This window comes from Sciurus carolinensis, chromosome 1, assembly GCF_902686445.1.
Source record: "Sciurus carolinensis chromosome 1, mSciCar1.2, whole genome shotgun sequence".
Classification (NCBI taxonomy): domain Eukaryota; kingdom Metazoa; phylum Chordata; class Mammalia; order Rodentia; family Sciuridae; genus Sciurus; species Sciurus carolinensis.
The window spans coordinates 77,144,825-77,163,923 of NC_062213.1; positions in this window are offsets into that span (position 1 = coordinate 77,144,825).

The following is a 19,099-nucleotide window of genomic DNA, read 5'->3' on the forward strand; positions in this document are numbered from 1 at the left end:
TATTTTTCAAACAAGTTGTGACTTGGTAGTTAATCCTGCCGTTTTATAGATGTGAGGACTATGGTTCAGAGACATAAAAAGAAACTGCCTAAAGATACACAGTCAGTCTTCCTGATTTCTAATCTGATCCCTCTGCTTTTCTCTTCCTTTTTTCCAATATTTTCTTACATGTACATGATTGTTTGTTGTTCTTTCATCTTACATTGTCCATTAGTGGTTTTCTTATCAAAAATCTCTAAGCAATAAGTATTTTCAGTCCTTTCTCTTTCTGAATGTATTTTATGTTTGTTCTTTTTAGATAGATAAGACAGTTCTTTCATTTTTAAAATTTTTTATTTTACACTCTGTAAGCAAAAATAACCAACATGGTTTTGAAGTCAGAATTGTAGGTGATCCAGTTGAATCTGAGGAATGGAGGCCATCTGAATCTGAGAAGTTGGAGACTACCGCTGGGAGACTGGAATGTCACTGTCTCCAGAGTCCTTTGATCACCAAGGTTACCTGCCTATGCTACCCCTCCCAAAAAGCTGCAGACAGGGAATTACTAATTAACGTCCCCCCACCCTTACCTACCTGAATCACTTCATTTGGCCCCTCCCCCTACCCATCTGCTTTTCACCTTTTTGCCATCTCAGGACATCTCTGGGCCTAGTCATGAAGGCAGGAAGGAGAGAGATAAGGGGGGAGAAAGCAGGAGAAAAAAGGAGACTCTATAAAAGATGCAGGGTGCTCTCACTTCTTGGAATACCCCAACACTGGTCATGGCCTCCTTCTCCCTCCCAGGAGAAGCCTGTGTTACTACCTTTAAATAAAACCTGCTTCATATACTTGCCTCTACAGTCTTCTCTGGTGTTATACTTCAACATCTGAGGAAGCAGAACTCATTACTGATAAACGGCAGTATCAGTTCTGGCACCATAATGAAAACAAATAACCAGGATGGATCCACTTCAAACAGATTAGCAAGTTTTCCTTTATTCCACAGCAGAGTCAATCAATCAGGCACAGGAGGGCTCATTTTCTGGGTACAAAAATGATCCATGGGTTATATAAGGAGTCTGAGTTTTATAGTTTACAATGAGGGTGAACTTAATCTTTGGAAACTGCAAACATGCTCTTTGGACAGTCAGGGAACTAGTAGTGCAGGTTACAATTGTAACTCAGGAACGCAGTTTTAAAAAGTTTGAAACTCAGGAGATCCAAAATGGCAGACCAGAGGAAGTCTGCCTTTCTTGTTGCTTCGCAACTCAGTATTCAATCAGAGGACATACTGTTTCTCTGTGAGACAGTCATTGCTGCCCACTGATCCCCTGCTGTTTACCCCATTCATCCACTGAGATCACCTGCCATCTGCCAGCATATTGCCTGCCTTTTGAGTGTGGATTGCTCACTGACTACTGCCTATCATCTGCCATTTGCACATTTGCCCTTCTCTTGTCTGCCCATCACCTACATTTCACCTACCCATGACTCATTGCCTGACATCCACCAGCTAATCATCTGCCATTAGCCTGCAGACTGCCCATAGACCACCAGCAGATAACCTGCTGCCCACTGCTACCTGGAAGTCCATTGTCACATTACCCGCAGGTTTGGTTACATGCAGTTGCCACCATCTTGGGACACTAGCCAAGGCCTGCAGTTTTGCTGCTACCACCACCAACATCTTGGGGTGTGGTCACCTTATTCTGGGGACACAGAACAGGGCCTGGAGATAAACTAGGGTACCTGTGGGTTTGGTTGCACCTGAGGTCTTTCTGATCCATGTGGTATAGTGACTGCCATCTGGCTGCCTCTTTGCAGGCTCAGTCATTTATGTGAGTGCATCCCTGGTGTTCTATCTACAAGTTGAAAGGGCTTTGAGATCTTTGGACTGCAGCAAGGCAAGGCCTGGGGAAGCTGAAGCCCAGGTCCAGCAGTTTGCAACTGGGTTTGCGTGGGCCAGTCTGGGACTGGCAAGCCTGTGGAAAGCCAGAGACTAGGGGCAGTTCCCTGGTGGTAGTGCAGGTTGAAAAAACTTTAGAAAACTGGGCTCTCTCCAGCTCAGTGAGTCCTGAAGTATGCAGGGATGGAAGAAGCCAGCTACAACTTGTGGGAAGACTGGAAGAGGGTGTGAGAGCATCTTGCTATTGGTTCCTCCACCTGACCTGCCCAGCACCAACAGGTCTGGAGCTAACATCAAACTTCAGACAACCTCACCTATCGACAGAGAAGAAAAGCTGAGAAAATTTTTGAAAGTCAACAGAACAATCATTCAATTTTCCATTGAGACTTTCTTTTTTCTTTTCTTTTTTCACCCTCTCTCTCACAGCACTACAATCTTTGAATGCAAATATTTTTCATCATCAATTATTGAGGATTGGAATGTCTGAATAGTATATTAGAGTTTTGTTGTATATTCTTATATTTGTACTTTTTAAAAAAAAATCTGTATCTATTTTTTTCACTCACCTACCTGTCTCCCTGGATTCTCATTCTTGCTTCTCTCATAGTAAGAGCCAACCTCTATTAATTCCTCCTTCACTTTTACTATAAATTTTTACCTCTATCTTCTCTCCCTCTCCTTCCTAAACATCACATCTTACACTAAGTTTTTCCCTCATGGTTCATCATTTAAAAAGATAATCCCTTTTAGCAAACTTACTCTTTATATTGTAGACAATATTTGAACACTTTATTTCTTTCTATTGTAACAAAACTGTAAACATCTTAATGGGAGCCATTTGGTTTAAGGTTGTATATCATTTACATTGGGTGCTGTTGTATTGGTCACCCCCTTAAAGGAGAGATACTGGAAACCTTCAGGGACACTCTAAGACTACAGGGTAGAATCTGACTGCCTTAGCTCCATACTACTAGATGATAAGACAAACAAACAACATGAAAAACAAGGAAACAAAGCACGTCAAACAAATCAATAATAGAATCCATTGACAACAACAGAGAAGAAATGTCAGAGAAGGAGTTTAGAAAATACATTGATTGATTTTCAAAATAAAGAATGATATTGGAGAGAAAATACAGGAAGTGAAAGATCAACTTAATAAAGAGCCAGAGATTATAAAATGGAGTCAAGCAGAAATCCTCAAAATGAAGGAAACAATAAACCAAAATAAAAATTCAATGGAAACAGACTAGACTACTTGGAAGACAGAATCTCAGACAATGAAGACAAAATATATATTCTTGAAAATAAAGTTGACTACACAGAGGAGATGGTAAGAAACTATGAACAGAACTTCCAAGAAATGTGAATAACATTAAAAGACCAAATTTAAGATTTATAGGAATAGAAGAAGGCATGGAGATATAAACTAAAAGAATGCACAGACTTTTTAATGACATAATATCAGAAAACTTCCCAAATCTAAAGAATAAAATGGAAAATAAATTGTAAGAGGTTTATAGGACCCCAAATGTACAAAATTATAGTAGACCCACACCAAGGCACATTATAATGAGAATGAACTAACATACAGAAAAGGGACAGACTTTTAATGGTTGCAAGAGAAAAAAAATCTAAGCAATATAGGGGGAACCATTTCAGACCTCAGCTAATTTCTCAACCCAGACCCTCAATACCAGGAGGTTCTGGAATAACATATATCAAGCACTGAAGGAAAACAGATGCCGACTGAGAATTTTATGTTCAGCAAAATTAAGCTTCAGAATGAAGATGAAATAAAAACCTTCCGATAAACAAAGTTAAAAGAATTCACAACTTGAAAGCCTACACCACAGAACATGTACAGCAAAATATTCCATGAGGAGGAAATGAAAAAAAAAAAAAAAAGAAAAGAAAACCAGCAAAGGGAGGAACTACACTAAAGGAAAGGTCAATCAAAGGAGAAACTAAGTCAAGTTAAAAACCAAAAATAAAACAAAATGACTAGAAACACAAATCATATCTATATATTGACCCTGAATGTTAGTGGTCTAAGCTCATCAATCAAAAGACATAGACTGGCAGATTGGATTTTAAAAAAAGACACAACAATATGCTGTCTTCAAGAGACTCAACTCTAGGAAAATATATCCACAGACTGAAGGTGAAAGGTTGGGAAAAAACATATCACTCATATAGACTGTGTAAACAAGTAGGGGTTTTCATCCTCATATCAGACAGAGTGAACTTTCATACTGTTTAATCATACACCCAGACATAATAATCATAAATATATATGCCACAAATAATGGAGCATCTATATACATCAGATAAACCCTTCTCAATTTCAAGAATCAAATAGACCACAAAACAATAGTACTGGTGACTTTAACATACCTTTCTCACTACTGGATAGATCTTTCAAACAAAAACTAAGCAAAGACACTATAGAATTAAATGATATAATCAATGATTTAGACTTAAGGGACATATATACAGTATTTCATTTATCATTGAGTGAATACATTTTCTTCTAAGCAGCACATGGATACTTCTCTAAAAGTGGTCATATGTTATGCCATGAAGCAACTCTCAGCAAATACAAAAAATAGAAACACTACCCTGCATTCTATCAGATCATAACAGAAGGAAACTAGAAATCAATGATGTAATAAAAAACAGAAGCTACTCCAACACATGGAGACTAAATTGCATATTATTGAGTGATGAATGGATAAGAGAAGAAATCAGGAAGGAAATTAAAAAAAATACTTAGAGGTAAATGAGAGCACTGATACAACATATCAAAATCTCTTGGACACAGTGCTAAAAGGAAAATTCATTGCACTGAGCTCATACATTAAAAGAATAAAAAGTCAATAAATAAATGACCTAACATTACATCTCAAATCCCTAGAAAAATAAGCACAAAACAACACCAAAAACATCAGCAGATAGGACATAATTAAAATCAGAGCTGAAATCAATGAAATTGAAACAAAAGAAACAATTGAAAAAATTGACAAAACAAAAAGTTGGTTCTTTGAAAAAATAAATGCAATTGATAAATCCTTAGCCACACTAAATACAAATTGCTAAAATTCATGATGAAAAAGGAAATATCACAACATACACTATTGAAATACAGAAGATAATTAGAAGTTATTTTGAAAACTTAAACTCAAGTAAAATAGAAAAACTCAAAGACATCGACAAATTTCTAGAGGCATACAATCTACCCAAACTGATGCAGGAAGACATACACAATTTGAACAGATCAATTTCAAGCAATAAAACAAAAGATGCCATCAAAAGCCTATCAACCAAGTAAAGCCAAGGGCCAGACAGATTCTCAGCTGAATTCTACAAGACCTTCAAAGAAGAATAAACACCAATACCTTAAATTATTCCATGAAGTAGAAAAGGAGGGAACCCTTCCAAACTCATTCTATGAGGTTAGTATTACCCTGATACCAAAATCAGGCAAAAATACATCAAGGAAAGAAAACTTCAGACAATATCCTTGATGAACATAGACAAAATTCTCAATAAAATTCTGGCAAATCACATACAAAAACATATTAAAAAGATAGTGCACCATGATCAAGCGGGGTTCATCCCAGGGGTGCAAGGTTGGTTCAACATAGGGAAATCAGTAAAAGTGATACATCACATCAATAGATTTAAAGTCAAGAATCATAAGATTATCCCAATAGATACAGAAAAAGCATTTGACAAAATACAGCACCTCTTCATGTTCAAAACACTAGATAAACTAGGGAGAGTAGGAACATACCTCAACTTTGTAAATGACACAGAGAAAAACCCACATGAATACAGTTACCTCATACTAGACAAAGGCACCAGAAATATACTTTGGAGAAAAGATAGCTGATTCAACAAATGGTGCTAGAAAACTGGAAATTCATATGAAACAAAATGAAATTAAAACTCTATCTCTCACCCTGCACAAAAATCAACTCAAAGTGTATCAAAGATTTAGGCATAATAGACACACACTGTGCCTAATGGCAGAAAAATTAGGCCCCAGTCTTCATCATGGGCTTAGGAACTGACTTTCTTAACAAGACTCTTAGAACACAAGAAGTAAAATTTAGATTCAATAAATGGGATGGATTCAAACTAAAATGTTTTTCTCAGCAAAGAAAGTAAAAAATGTGAAGAGAGAACCTACAGAATGGGAAAAAAATCTTTACCACACTCACCTCAGATAGAGCACTGTTTTAGTCATCTATTTCCCTGCTGTGACTAAATGATCTGACCAGCACAATTATAGAGAAGGAAAAGTTCACTTGAGGGTTCCCAGTTTCAGAGTTCTTAGTTCATTCCTTGGGGCTCAAGGTGAGGCTGAACATCATGGTGTGAGAGGTTGATGGAGGGAAGCAGCTCACATCACAGTGATCAGGAAGCAAAGAGAGATACTACACTCATCAAATAAAAATATACATATCCCAAAGCCGAGCCCCAATTCCCACCTTTTCCACTCACATCCTACCTACCTCCAGTTACCACTCAGTTAATCCCATCAGGGATTAATTCACTGATTAGTTTAAGATTCTCAAAACCCAATCATTTCTTCTCTGAACCTTCTTACATTGCCTCACACGTGAGCTTTAGGGGGACTCCTCACATTCAAACCATAACAAGCACTAATGCCAGGATCTATAAAGAACTCAGAAAACTTAACACCAAAAAACCAAATAACCCAATCAATAAATGGGTTAAGGAACTGAATAAGTACTTCACAGAAAAAGAAACACAATTTATCAGCAAACATATGAAAAATGTTCTTCATTTCTTGCAATTAGAGAAACGCAAATCAAAACAACTCTAAGATTTCATCTCACTCCAGTCAGAATGGCAATTATCAAGAATACAAGCAACAATAAGTGTTGGCAAGTATGTGGGGGAAAAGGTACACTCATACATTGCTGGTGGGACTGCAGATTGGTGCAATCACTCTGGAAAGCAGTATGGACATTCCTAAGGAAACTTAGATGGAACACCATTTGATCCAGTTATCCCACTCCTTAGCATATACTCCTTAGCATATTTAAGAGGCCTTAAGATCAGCATACTGCAATGATGCAGTCACATCACTGTTTATAGCAGCTCGGTTCACAATAGCTAGACTATGGAACCAACCTAGATGCCCTTCAACAGATGAATGGATAAAGAAAATGTCATACATATACACAAGGGAATATTACTCAGTCTCAGAGAAGAATGAAATTATGGCAATTGCTGTAAATGGATGGAACCAAAGAATATCCTGCTAAGGGAAATAAGCCTATCCCAAAAAACCAAAGGCCAAATGTTTTCTCTAATAAACAGATATTCATTCATAGTGGGGGGTGGGTGTGTAGAGAAGAAGGAAGGAACTTTGGATTATTCAGAGGGGAGTGAGGAGAGGCGTGTGAAGGTGGAGACTGAAAGGATGGTAGAATGAGACAGACATTATTACCCTATATACATGTATGAAAAAATTTTTTTTAATTTTTAAACAAAGTTTGAAATTCATTGTTACCATGGGATGAATAATCAAATCCTGCCCATTGCCTTTCTTCTTCCTCTGGGATTCATTGTTGCCCAGAGCTTCACTATTTGCTTTTCTCCTTCCAGGACTCATCAGCAATGGGAAAGGGTAAAAGTCCAGGATCCAGCATTTCAGTATCAGCCTCCTCCCTTCAGGACCCATTGTGGTTTGGAAGGGGTAAATGTTTTCTTTTGGTGGAGATGCTGGTGATAACCCAGGAAGGGATGAAAGTTTGCCTTTTCCCTCGGGACCCATTGTTACTGGGAAAAGATACGCTGGGAGAGGTTTAAAGTTTGGCTAATTTCCCTTGCTCCTCCGGAGCCACACTGTTTTTTCTGTTTTTCCCGGGGGTTGTCTTGAGGGAATCTTATTTTCCATAACTCTTCACCCTCATCTTTAAGTAATATTTTGTCTAGGTTCATAATACTTTTTTAAGCTCTCGAAGACACCATTTGGTTGTTGTCTTAAATTCAACACAGCAGATGAGATTATGCTATTTGAATTATCCAGTAATTTAAAATTCATCAATTATTCTTAATATGGGTTTTAAGATATTAATATGTGTGGAGAATTTCCACATTTGTGTGTGTATGTGTGTGTGTGTGTGTGTGTGTGTGTGTGCTTGAGGATATGAAACTTCAACTATTCTAAGTCTGCACTGTTTAAAAATACCTACTGGATGGGTCTTTTCTGTTTGAAGTCTATACCTTTCCTAATTTCTGAAAAACTGTCTACCTTAATTTGTTTGAATATTGCTTTTCTGCCATAATTTGTTTTTTTTCCTTTTCACCCTATTGGATATAAGTTAAAACTTCTCATTCTGTTTTCTTTCTAAACTGTAAAAAAGTTTTCATTCATTATATTTCAGGTCATTCCCTGACCCGGGGATGCGGGATTCTCTATCTTCCAGCTAACTGATTCTCTTTTAGCTTTCTTACCTCCTCTAACTGACGATATTTTAGTAACTTTTTATTCCAATAATGCTATGCTCTTCCTAAATTCCTTACTTATTTCTTATTATAGCAGTGTATTTTATTTTATAAATACACTGCATAAAAACTTTTTTTTTCACATTAAATATTTTACATATACTTTAAGTCCCTTTAATTTTGACCAATAATGTCTAGTTTTATAAGTGTAAATTCCCCATTTATGGGTTTTTGGTATGTCTTCCATACATGATGTCATTTGGGATTATAAGTTTATCAACAGCAGGAGTGATGTTTTATGGCAGTCTGTCAAGTATCCTACATGCTAGAGGTCATCCTTTAATTTTGTCCTACCGTGTCTCTACAATTATGGATTCATGATTACTTTTGCCAAGATGCTGTGGGATTCATAAGTTCAAACCAATATTTCTATTTCTTCTATTTGACAGTGTTTCACTTATGATCTGAGACCAGAAACTGTCCATCTGGATACATTATAGAGGTACTCCAGTATACAATTTGTTCAATCTCATTACCTGCTGTTCTGAAAGCTTCAGCCAAAAAGGCCTCTATTAATTTCTAATGGCTCTGAGGACAACTTGGATTATATTCAAATACAGCATAAGAGGGTTCTTCTTAATTTCTGGAAGTTTTTGTTTTGAAATTGTTTTCTCAGCTTGGCTATGTATTTTAAAATAGTTTTAATAGTATGAAAGTGTGATTGTTATTGAAGGTAGGAACAAGTCCTCAACATACCATCATGTTCAGATAGTTTTTGTTTTTAATTCAAGTTCTTATTTTAATTAAATTAAATTTAATTAATTATTTTTTATTTTTACAGACTGCATTTTGATTCATTGTAAACAAATGGGGTACAACTTCTCGTTTCTGTAGTTGTGCACGATGTAGATTCATACCATTTGTATAATCATACATGTACATAGGGTAATGATGTCTGTTTCATTCCACCATCTTTCATACCCCCACTCCCACTTCCCTCTCATTTCCTGCTACATAATACAAAGTTCTGCCATTCTTCTCCCACCCCTCCACCCCCACTATGTTTCATCATCCACTTATCAGGGAAAACATTCAGCCTTTGGTTTTATCAAGAACACAAACAATAATAGGTATTGGCATGGATGTGGGGAAAAAGACACACTTTTACATTGCTGGTGGAGTTGCAAATTGGTGCAGCCACTCTGGAAAGCAGTATGGAGATTCCTCAGAAACCTTGGAATGGACCCACTTTTTGACCCAGTTATCCCACTTCTCGGTTTATACACAAAGGACTTAACATTAGCAAACTACAGTAACACAGTCACATCAATGTTTATAGCAGCTCAATTCTCAATAGCTAGATTGTGGAACCAACCTAGATGCCCTTCAACAGATGAATGGATAAAGAAACCGTGGCATATATTTTTATTTTAATATAAAATTCCTTTTAAGCATCAATTTAAAAATGATAAGGAAATTTTATCATGGTTTCCAGTTATTTTTCTTCTTCTTATAACTCTCATATTCATTTTCCTAGCAAGTTCTGGCCCAAAATTGCTCTATAAGTCAGTTCAGTTTGGACTGTTCATGGCAATTCATACTTCATCATCATTTTCTTTTCTCAAATTCTTGAACATATTTAGTTTGATGTTGTAGGAAATCCAAATGAAGAGGACTGACTGCAGAAGAAACAGAAAAGAAGTTATTCTTGCTGCTAAGGTCAATCATTTTGTAAATTATCTTAACTGAAGTATTATTTATCATCATTTAAATTCTACAGTCATGTTCCACTCTAGGGAGGAAATGTAGCATGTTAAAAGCCCTATACTTAAAGGAAAGGATCTTAACTGGACTAGCAATTGGTCTTTGTGAACAAATTAATTAAAAGCAAAGTCTCTAATGTGTGAAAGATGTTATATCTCAAATATGTTTGTCTGTCTTTGTTTCACATCTAATTTTATCGATAGTCTAGAAGCTACTTTTGGAGAAGCTACTTTTGGAGTAGCTTCTAGACTCAATGACCTGGGGATTTGGAGCAGAAGAGCATGATTTATACTGCCACCATAATTGAAAACTGTACCTGTCTAGGGCGGAGCAGCTCTGAGGTCTGCAGAGTGAGAGGGAGATGCAGACTCTGATGGGGTCAGTGAGAAGACAACTTACTAGGGATATTTCCTCATCAGATAGTGACAAAGAGCCCTCCAGTGACAAAGAGCCCTGAGGTGAGGTGTGATAATGCAGTAAAGACTGCAGTAACCTTCCTGCATAGACTTGGGCCCATCATGGGTGGGGGATGGTGGTACCTAGACAAAGGTCTGGCAAGTTATTAGCTTGTCACTTCTGTTCCCGCAAGTAGAGACCATGAGGGTTCCAGGGTTCACAGAGTCCTGCCATTCAAAGTACCTGTTGATTGAATTCCTGTAAAGTAGACTCAGAAAGATTTGTATCTGGAATTTGTTTTGAGAATGTTTCTCAAGATCAGTACCTCTGATGGAGTTAGAAGAACAGTATTTAGCAGAGTTAAACTGTGGTCTGGTTTCAACAAAAGCCTCAGAAACATCCTAAGTGAAGCTCAGGAATTAAGTTGACCCTTAGTAATTGCCCTGAAATGGTATGAGGGAGGCTGCTCTTTCTATGCCTTTAATGCAGACTATGCGCCAAAAGGTCAGACCCTGGATGAGATGGCTCTCTCCGGTCAAGATCAAGTCTAGGAAGAGACTAAACTGAGAGCCATTGGTTGCCAACGCTTCCAGCAGCTGGCAAAACCTGGACTTCAGACCTGAAGGGGAAAATGTAGATGGTTAGCTGGGACCAGTCTTTTAGGATTTTGTTGGACCTCTTATATAGAGTCAGTTGTACCACCATTGTCTGCCCAAGCATCCTGCCTCTTGGATTGCCATATTCTTTTAAACATTTTTTGGTGGCTTTCTGCCCATCACCCCTGGGTGTCACTAGATATTATCATTCATTATAATAAAAAGTCCCACTCTGCCTGTGAACATTAAGTACAGCTACCTGGTTCCAGTGGTTTAGATATACTAGTCTTGCCATAGTTACTAGAAAGCCCACTTCTTTAATGGCCTCCCTACTGTCATACCTGACCTTGAGAAGTCAGATACCACTGAACTTCCTAATAGTTCTCCCCAGAGTATTCATTCATTGCTTCTGTAGATGGGGTTTGCTTAGGTAGTATATCTGTTTTTCCACTTGCCAAGTCCTTCCATCCTTTTGTTAGCCAATCGTCATGGTAACCCTTACATTTTTTTCTTCACTTGCGTGGAGCTTGTAGTATTCTGCTATGGAATATCCTAACTGAGAGAAGGCACACAAATTAGCTAATGTCTGCATCTGTGATTTTGACCCCAACCCAGGTGCAGTGGACAGACAGGGTGCATGGTTTAGATGGGACCATGGCTCTGTAGATAGTCTGAACTCAGACACAGACTCAAGTTCTGATGTTACTTGTCTCAGAATCACCAATGACACTGCCTACCAAAATATCTGTAAGCCTGGCATATCTCTGGAGCCCCTGTCTTATGAGGTCTTAGGGACACATCTCTGGAGGACCTCACACTGTTGGCCTAGCCCCTGTGCATCTGTCTTCATCATTGCAGTCATTAATACTATCAGATTGTTACTGGGGACTCATACAGATGACAGCTGCTTCATCCTGCAGCAGAGATCTTCTGCCAGCTCTTTCCAGATTATGTTTAGGGAGAAAAGGAATGGACAGGCACAACGTGTGTGGTTCCTAAACAAACTTGGTTTTTTAATTTCTAGATATTTGCTATCACTATGTGCACAGTACATAGTACAATTCCAACAAATTAGAGTTGCTAATGTAATTGTATTTGTTGCTAACATTACTCTCAAGTTGATCAGAGCTGCTAAACATAAGTTGTGTGTCCAATTGTGCCTCATTTCTCCTGAATTCCCAAAGCTTTGTCTGCTGTTGGCTATATAACCCCAGGTTCTGACTCAGTCATCCTTGAGACAGGAGTACTTTGATGTAATGTAATCTAAGGAAGGAGAATTACCAGTAGACAGTCCGGGGGGGAACTCATAGATCTTCCATGTACAAACTTGAGCATGTTATTAAATCTCATTTATTCTTTGCTTTGTCATTTAAAAAATAGGGATAATAATAATTATCTTACAGGGTGGTTTTAAGCAGTAAAAATAACACATGGGGATTTTCTAATGCAGTATCTGGTCATGAGATGAAATGCTTTTAAAGCATTAGCCTAATTCCTGACAATAACCATTGCTTAATAAATAGTGGCAATTATTATGACTGGCATTCCATAACTAGTGATTTTTACTATTCGTACTGGAACTTTAGATAATAATCCGGTAGGACTTGGAGGTGAGTAGTGTTTTAAAACAGATCACTAGGCAATCATGTTGCTCCTTCAATAAGCTGACTGTCAAATAAGCATGGTCCAGGACTGCTAGATGCCCCTATGGTCACTTTTCACAGTCTCTTGCTTGGTCTGTGGTCACCCAAGCTTATGAGAAGACTTCTGTCTTGGCATCGCTGCTACAGTTTGTAGTTATTTATCATAGTACTCATTACTCTGTATTATAATGGCTTATCTTACTTCTTACTAGACTGAGATTCATAAAACAGGGTGGTGATATCCCCAAGTATCTAGCATAATGTCTGGTAAAAGTGGGCTCCCAAATGACATCTGGAGAATGAGTAACAGGATAATACAATAAATGAGTTCATAAGTGATTCTTGAGTGCTGTCACCAGCAGGCTCTTACTATGGTGGCTACACATATTTTCAATTCCCTACAGTTCAGTTACCTGCATTACACCTGGTTTTGCAATACCCTTTAGGTACCATGTGTCCAGCTGGCTGTGTACCTTGGTTCTTACCTGTGGGTTGAGCTCAGGTGGACTCCATTATCTTCCCCTTTGGATAGAGAAACCTTTTGCTCCACATAAAATTACAGCAATATGTGCACATCTGTTGTGTATGGGCCTTATTTGTTTTAGAAACCACCTTGGAAAAAAGCTTTCCCACTGTAATTTTCAATACCACAGGAATTGGACACCATGCCAAAAATATTAAATACAATTAAAGCAGCTCTTACGTGTGCACTACTATGCCAAGAACATTTTTTTCCTCAAAGGTATTTTGATTATCATGCCTTTCTACGTAAATGTAATTGACATCAAAATTATATCTATTTTACTCAAATTCATTTAAATTATTAATTCTTCATTAGCTCCTCCTTCTATAGTGGGCTCAGGATCAATGGTCTTAAATGTAATTTGTGAAATAATTTGTAAATAATGAAGGAAGTTTCTAACAAGTTAAAAAATAAATTGAATGATGCTATAGATGATTGTTACATTGAAGTCTATAAATTTGAAATGTCTTCTTTTAAATGTCACTAATTATATCTGTATATATTACTTATAGTTGACTCCACTCAAGAATATCTTGTCTTGGAAGTTTTGTGTGGAAGGTTTTAGGAAAGTTATTGTAGATTGGCTCTATATTTTTATGTTCATATATGGCCTGCATCTGAATTTATTCATTCACATTCTCACTTTACTATTGTTCCATTGTGTATTTACATAGTAAGTTCCTTCTCAATTCCTTGTAGAAAATGCTCATTCTCTTAAATGCAACTGAAACAGAAAATTTAGTTCAGGTCAAGTAAAATATTTTTGTGCCAAGTCAGTAACATCTGTCAAATAATAATATTTTTATGTAGTTAAACTTTATTTTCTTGAAAATATCCCATAAATGAGTTTTACTGATGAGCATGTGGTTTGGAGGCCATATAAGAATGCTTGCTATCTGCTCCATAAAGAGCTTATTCTGTCAACACACCAGATAAGTGCCTGATTATGTTTATGTGGATTTACCAGAAAGTGGACAGCTCCTCTCAATCAGGACAGCCTGACCTGCGTCACCCTCTGGACAGCCAGGCTTCCACTATAACTGCCACATCCTACTCTCTCCCTAAAATGCCACCAGCATTGGATACTCACTTTCAAATCTTGGTAACTACCTAGAGCAGGCACCACATATGGTATTTCCAAGTTGAATAAGCTGGTGGCAAATACCTGTGTGACTCTCATCTGGTTCAAGCTGAATCTGTCTCTTGCAATAATGGGTAGTAAAATGTTCATTAAATATGCCTGAAGTTGATCTTTACATCTAAAATTTCAGGGAGGGCAAAAAGAATGAGAATTAAATCAATATTGAAGAATGGAACATGTACAGTTATAACAATTAAATTTAAGGCATAAATGCTAATATGCCATACATAGATATGTGTGTGTGTGTGCTAGCTATATGCATTACATAGACACAAAAGAAATTATAATTATAGGGATGCATTATAATGATTATTGAATTTTGATGAAAGAATTCTAAAAGTCAAATAAATGATATGAATCTTATGTGCAGAAAAGCATCTATTTAAAGAAATTTTGGCTTACAGAATCCTTGAGGCTGAGCAAAGAAATAATAATTATAGGCATATACATATTAACACATATCCAGTTTCCCCAGTGGAAGATATAATCACCAGATTAAACACCAAGAATTTATCTTGGCATTTAGCCAAAAATGACCTATTCTTTTGTATTTCTGTGAATAGTCTCTATTCCTGATTATGTGAAGTGAATTTCTAGTGAGAAGACATGAAGTAGGAAAGGGAGTTGTAGGTCTGTAGTACTGTGGCAAGAGATTTTCATTATATAAAATTTTGCAAAAGTTCATTTGCAAGTTGAACTTGAGGCTTTTTGTCTCTTAAATGCATCATGATATTAGAAAATCCTGTTGAGATTCATTGATCTAAATAGGCCTTGAACTTTTTTACTTCACCCTGGATCTCAGAGAGACCTCAAGGATATATGCATCAGGAGTTCCAGTTGATCCACATGGTAGTCAAAAGATTCTAGGCAAAAATGTGTAAAAGGAACTTTTCTCACTGGACTTCCTAGTCCTTCTATTGGATATGATGCTACAATGCCCAGTTGAGATTTATTTAAGACAATATGGAGAATTTGACTTTTTCACCTACCTGAGAAGAAGTTTCAAAGTTCTCTTATGCACCTTAGTCCAGTCCCTTGCGTGCTGAAGTGGGCTAAATGCATTAAAAATCTGATGACCAGCAGGCAGCATAACAAACACAATGATTTTTCAATACAGAAAGCGTAATTGCATCTAGGAGAAATGGCAGATTAGAAGATCAACTGGTCCCATCTCTCCATTTTCCAATCATTTTCCAACTTGAAACTCCATAGCTTTGAGACACACTTGGCTTGAATGGAGGCTTCCTAATGTACATCTTCTTCTACCTAAGGTATAAATCTGTGACCTGTTTCCTTGCAGGAAATCACACTTTAATTTTCAGTTCATATAATTCACTATACTTTTTTATTGTATGTCTTGTCAAAGGATACCAATCTGCAGATCACCTAAAGGGATAGTTCAGAAGTAGAATACTCAATAGGAGTTTAAGAAAGTTTCCTAAGTTTGTAGTTGCTTTTCATGGCAAAATGAAATAAAGAATATTCACTTTCCCAAGTATATATCAATACTCTCATATTATAACTGTGATTCTGTGTTTTCAGAACAGTTTTCTATAGAGAAAATGCAAATGTAATTCAAATTTCACTCTTCCACTTGTGCCCTAGGAAGATATTCATCTGAACATTCAATTCTAATGAAAATGTATAACTCATTGTGGCAATATTCAAAGGAAACTGGAGAAAGACTTTTCCATTTTGAAAGAAGGGTCCATGATAGGAAAGTGCTGAATTATTTCATATCTCAGTCTTCTGACTTTTTGCAATATCAATGTGCTTATTAAAGATACATGTCCTACTCAGTATACCCTGCAGTGAAGTGTCATGTAGCCAAGCAGTTAGGCAGTTAGGAAGAGCTAATCTTACATAAATCAGCCTATTAGGATTCCGTAGTTGGTGTTTTGCAGTGCTGGGAATTGAACCAATGTCCTCGTGAAAGGCAAGTACTGTACCACTGATATATACCCCCAGCCTGGATTCCATTTTTTGTTTGTTTCTCTTTTTATCTTAAATCTTCCCTAGATGAAATGGAGGGTTTTTTTTTTTTTTTTTTTTTTTTTTTTTTTTTTTTTGTTGTTGTTCTTTTACCAGGGATTGAACTCAGGGATACTTAAACACTGAGCCACATCCTCAGCCCTTTTTAATATTTTATTTAGAGATAGGGTCTTGCTAATTTATTTAGGGTCTTGGTAAGTTGCTGAGGCTGGTCCTGAACTTGCAATCCTTCTATCTCAGCCTCCTGAGTCACTGGAATTATAGTCAAGCACCATCATGCCTGGCTCCCCAGACCCCTTTTATGATATAGGTCAATGCCTCTATCTTCAACCTTCAGATATTAAGGCCCATAATTTCACTTGGTCAAGCTGCTTCCAACTTCTAAATGTTCCAAAACATCTAATATAAATTGGAGACTTGAAATTTGAACACATTTCCATAGAGAAATATTGCTGTTAAAAGGTGCTCATTTGGTTGAGGATGTAGCTCAATGGCAGAGTATTTGCCTAATATTTGCAAGACCCTGAGTTTGATCTCCAGTACAACACACACACACACACACACACACACACACACACACACACACAAATAATAAATTGACTAATTTTGAAAAATGATGCTTATTCTCCTAAGACTTCTTACATTCATCTGTAGTGCTATATTAAGTACTGAAAAAGCTAAGTCTACAAAAGTTCTCCAGTTTCAGTCACAGAATGACACCCTGTCTCTCAGCAGAAGCAGGGAGACCCTGCTGCTTGAGGCATCTCCAGGATGTTGGTGACAGCTGTCAAGATAGGCTGGTTAGGTCTGCCTGGCAGACACAGAGATCTTCTGGGATTGGAGAGTTAAGGATTCCCTGACAAGTGAGCAGGGAGGCAATGTGAAGATGGGACTTGGACTCCATAGGACACACAAGTTTGCCTGCCCTTCTTCCTTTTTCTTTCTGCACCCTTGCTTATGCTTTCCTTCCCCTGCTGGAGCATCTTAGCATTTTCATGACATGCTCTGTTCCAGCCTTTCTGATCACCAGTTTTAGCAGCGATATTGCTGTCCAAGGAGAAGAGCTATTTATAGCCAGAACACATTAAAATGCTTCAAAATGGAAAGTTCGATCAACTCTTAAAGCTTGACCTCCAGTCTCAGGCTTGTGCAAACCTTAATTGTTGGAAGATAATCAATAACTACTTGCTTAACAAGAACATTGCTTTCAAAAGGTGTTCTGAGATTGAAAACTGCCAACATTGAAATGCTATATTGCAAAAATGAATCAATGTGAAGAGGTTATCAAATTTTGAATTATAGAATATACCAAAATAGAAAAATGAAAAACATTAACAACCAACTTCTTTCTTAGGGAATAAAACCTAGTTTTTGTTATTGTTTTCTTAAATAATTTTTATTGGGAATAATTTTGGATTTTGAAGCATAACAGAATATGCTTCCTTTAAAATCTGTCACTTTGGCATAGGAATTATTTTAAGCTGAAGGCAACTGAGAGTACGTGGTTGCAAGAAAAGCTCTCTAACCATTTGCCTAGAAGCAAATTTACAAAGTTATCCATTATCACCTCCCTACCAGGAATGACAAGCTTTGGTCACAGAAGACAACTTCAGACTCTTATCAGCCTTGCAACAAGGGAAAAAGAGTCTACATGATAAATGTCAGTGACTAGCCTTTATCAACAATTAGTTTCTCACGTATTTTCCATCTCAGAGTTTTCCACCTGAGAGCCTCAAGGTCCTTTTCAATTGTCTTGTCACTTCTCTAAAAATGTTGCTTATTGCAGAGATCCTAGCTAAGAACTCAGAAGAGTAAAAGGAAAATTATTTCTTCCTTTCCTTTAATTAGCAAAAATGTTGGAAAGATACCACAGTGTTCCGTATACTGCTTACTGGTGTTTCCTCTTGCCAACATTTGACACGACCATGTGAACCCTAAAGAATTGACACTGGTTTCTTAGTACTAAGTCAAGTCCTGGCTTTATTTGGTTTTTACCAAGTTTTCCATGAATCTCCTCCTCCTATTCCAGGATCCAGTTCTGATTGCCATATTGCATTGGTTGTCATGTCTGCATATTGTTATTGCTCTGGCCTGTGACAGTTTCTCATTCTTCCCTGGTCCTTCAAGACCTTGATAGTCTTAAGGATTACTGGCCAGAGATCCAAACAGTCTAGGTCTGTCTTATATCTCATGGGTTTTTGGAAAGAATGCCACAGAGATGAGGTCCCCTTCTTATCACATCATCTTGGAGGGTATGTGAGATCCCTGGGACATCACTGGGGTGGTAGCCTTCATCACTTGTTTAAGTAACTGTCTGCTGTATCTATCCACTGCAAGTTACTCTTTTCCCTTCCCTACTCTGTTATTTGGAAATGAGTCACTGGACCCAGCCCAACTACTAGGGATAGAGGCGATGGGAGAAAGTAAACTCCATCTCCGGGAGGGAGAGGGTATTATCTGGAATTTTTTTTTATAAGTAAAAGTTGTCTCTTCTCCCCCAGTTATTCAATATTTGTTCTAGGGCTGGGGAGATAGCTCAGTTGGTAGAGTGCTTGCCTTGCATGCACAAGGCCCTGGGTTCAATCCCCAGCACCGCAAAAAAAAAAAAAAAAAAAAAAAAAAAAAAATTTGTTCTATATCAGCATGGATTCATGTGTTTTTTAATACTTTAGA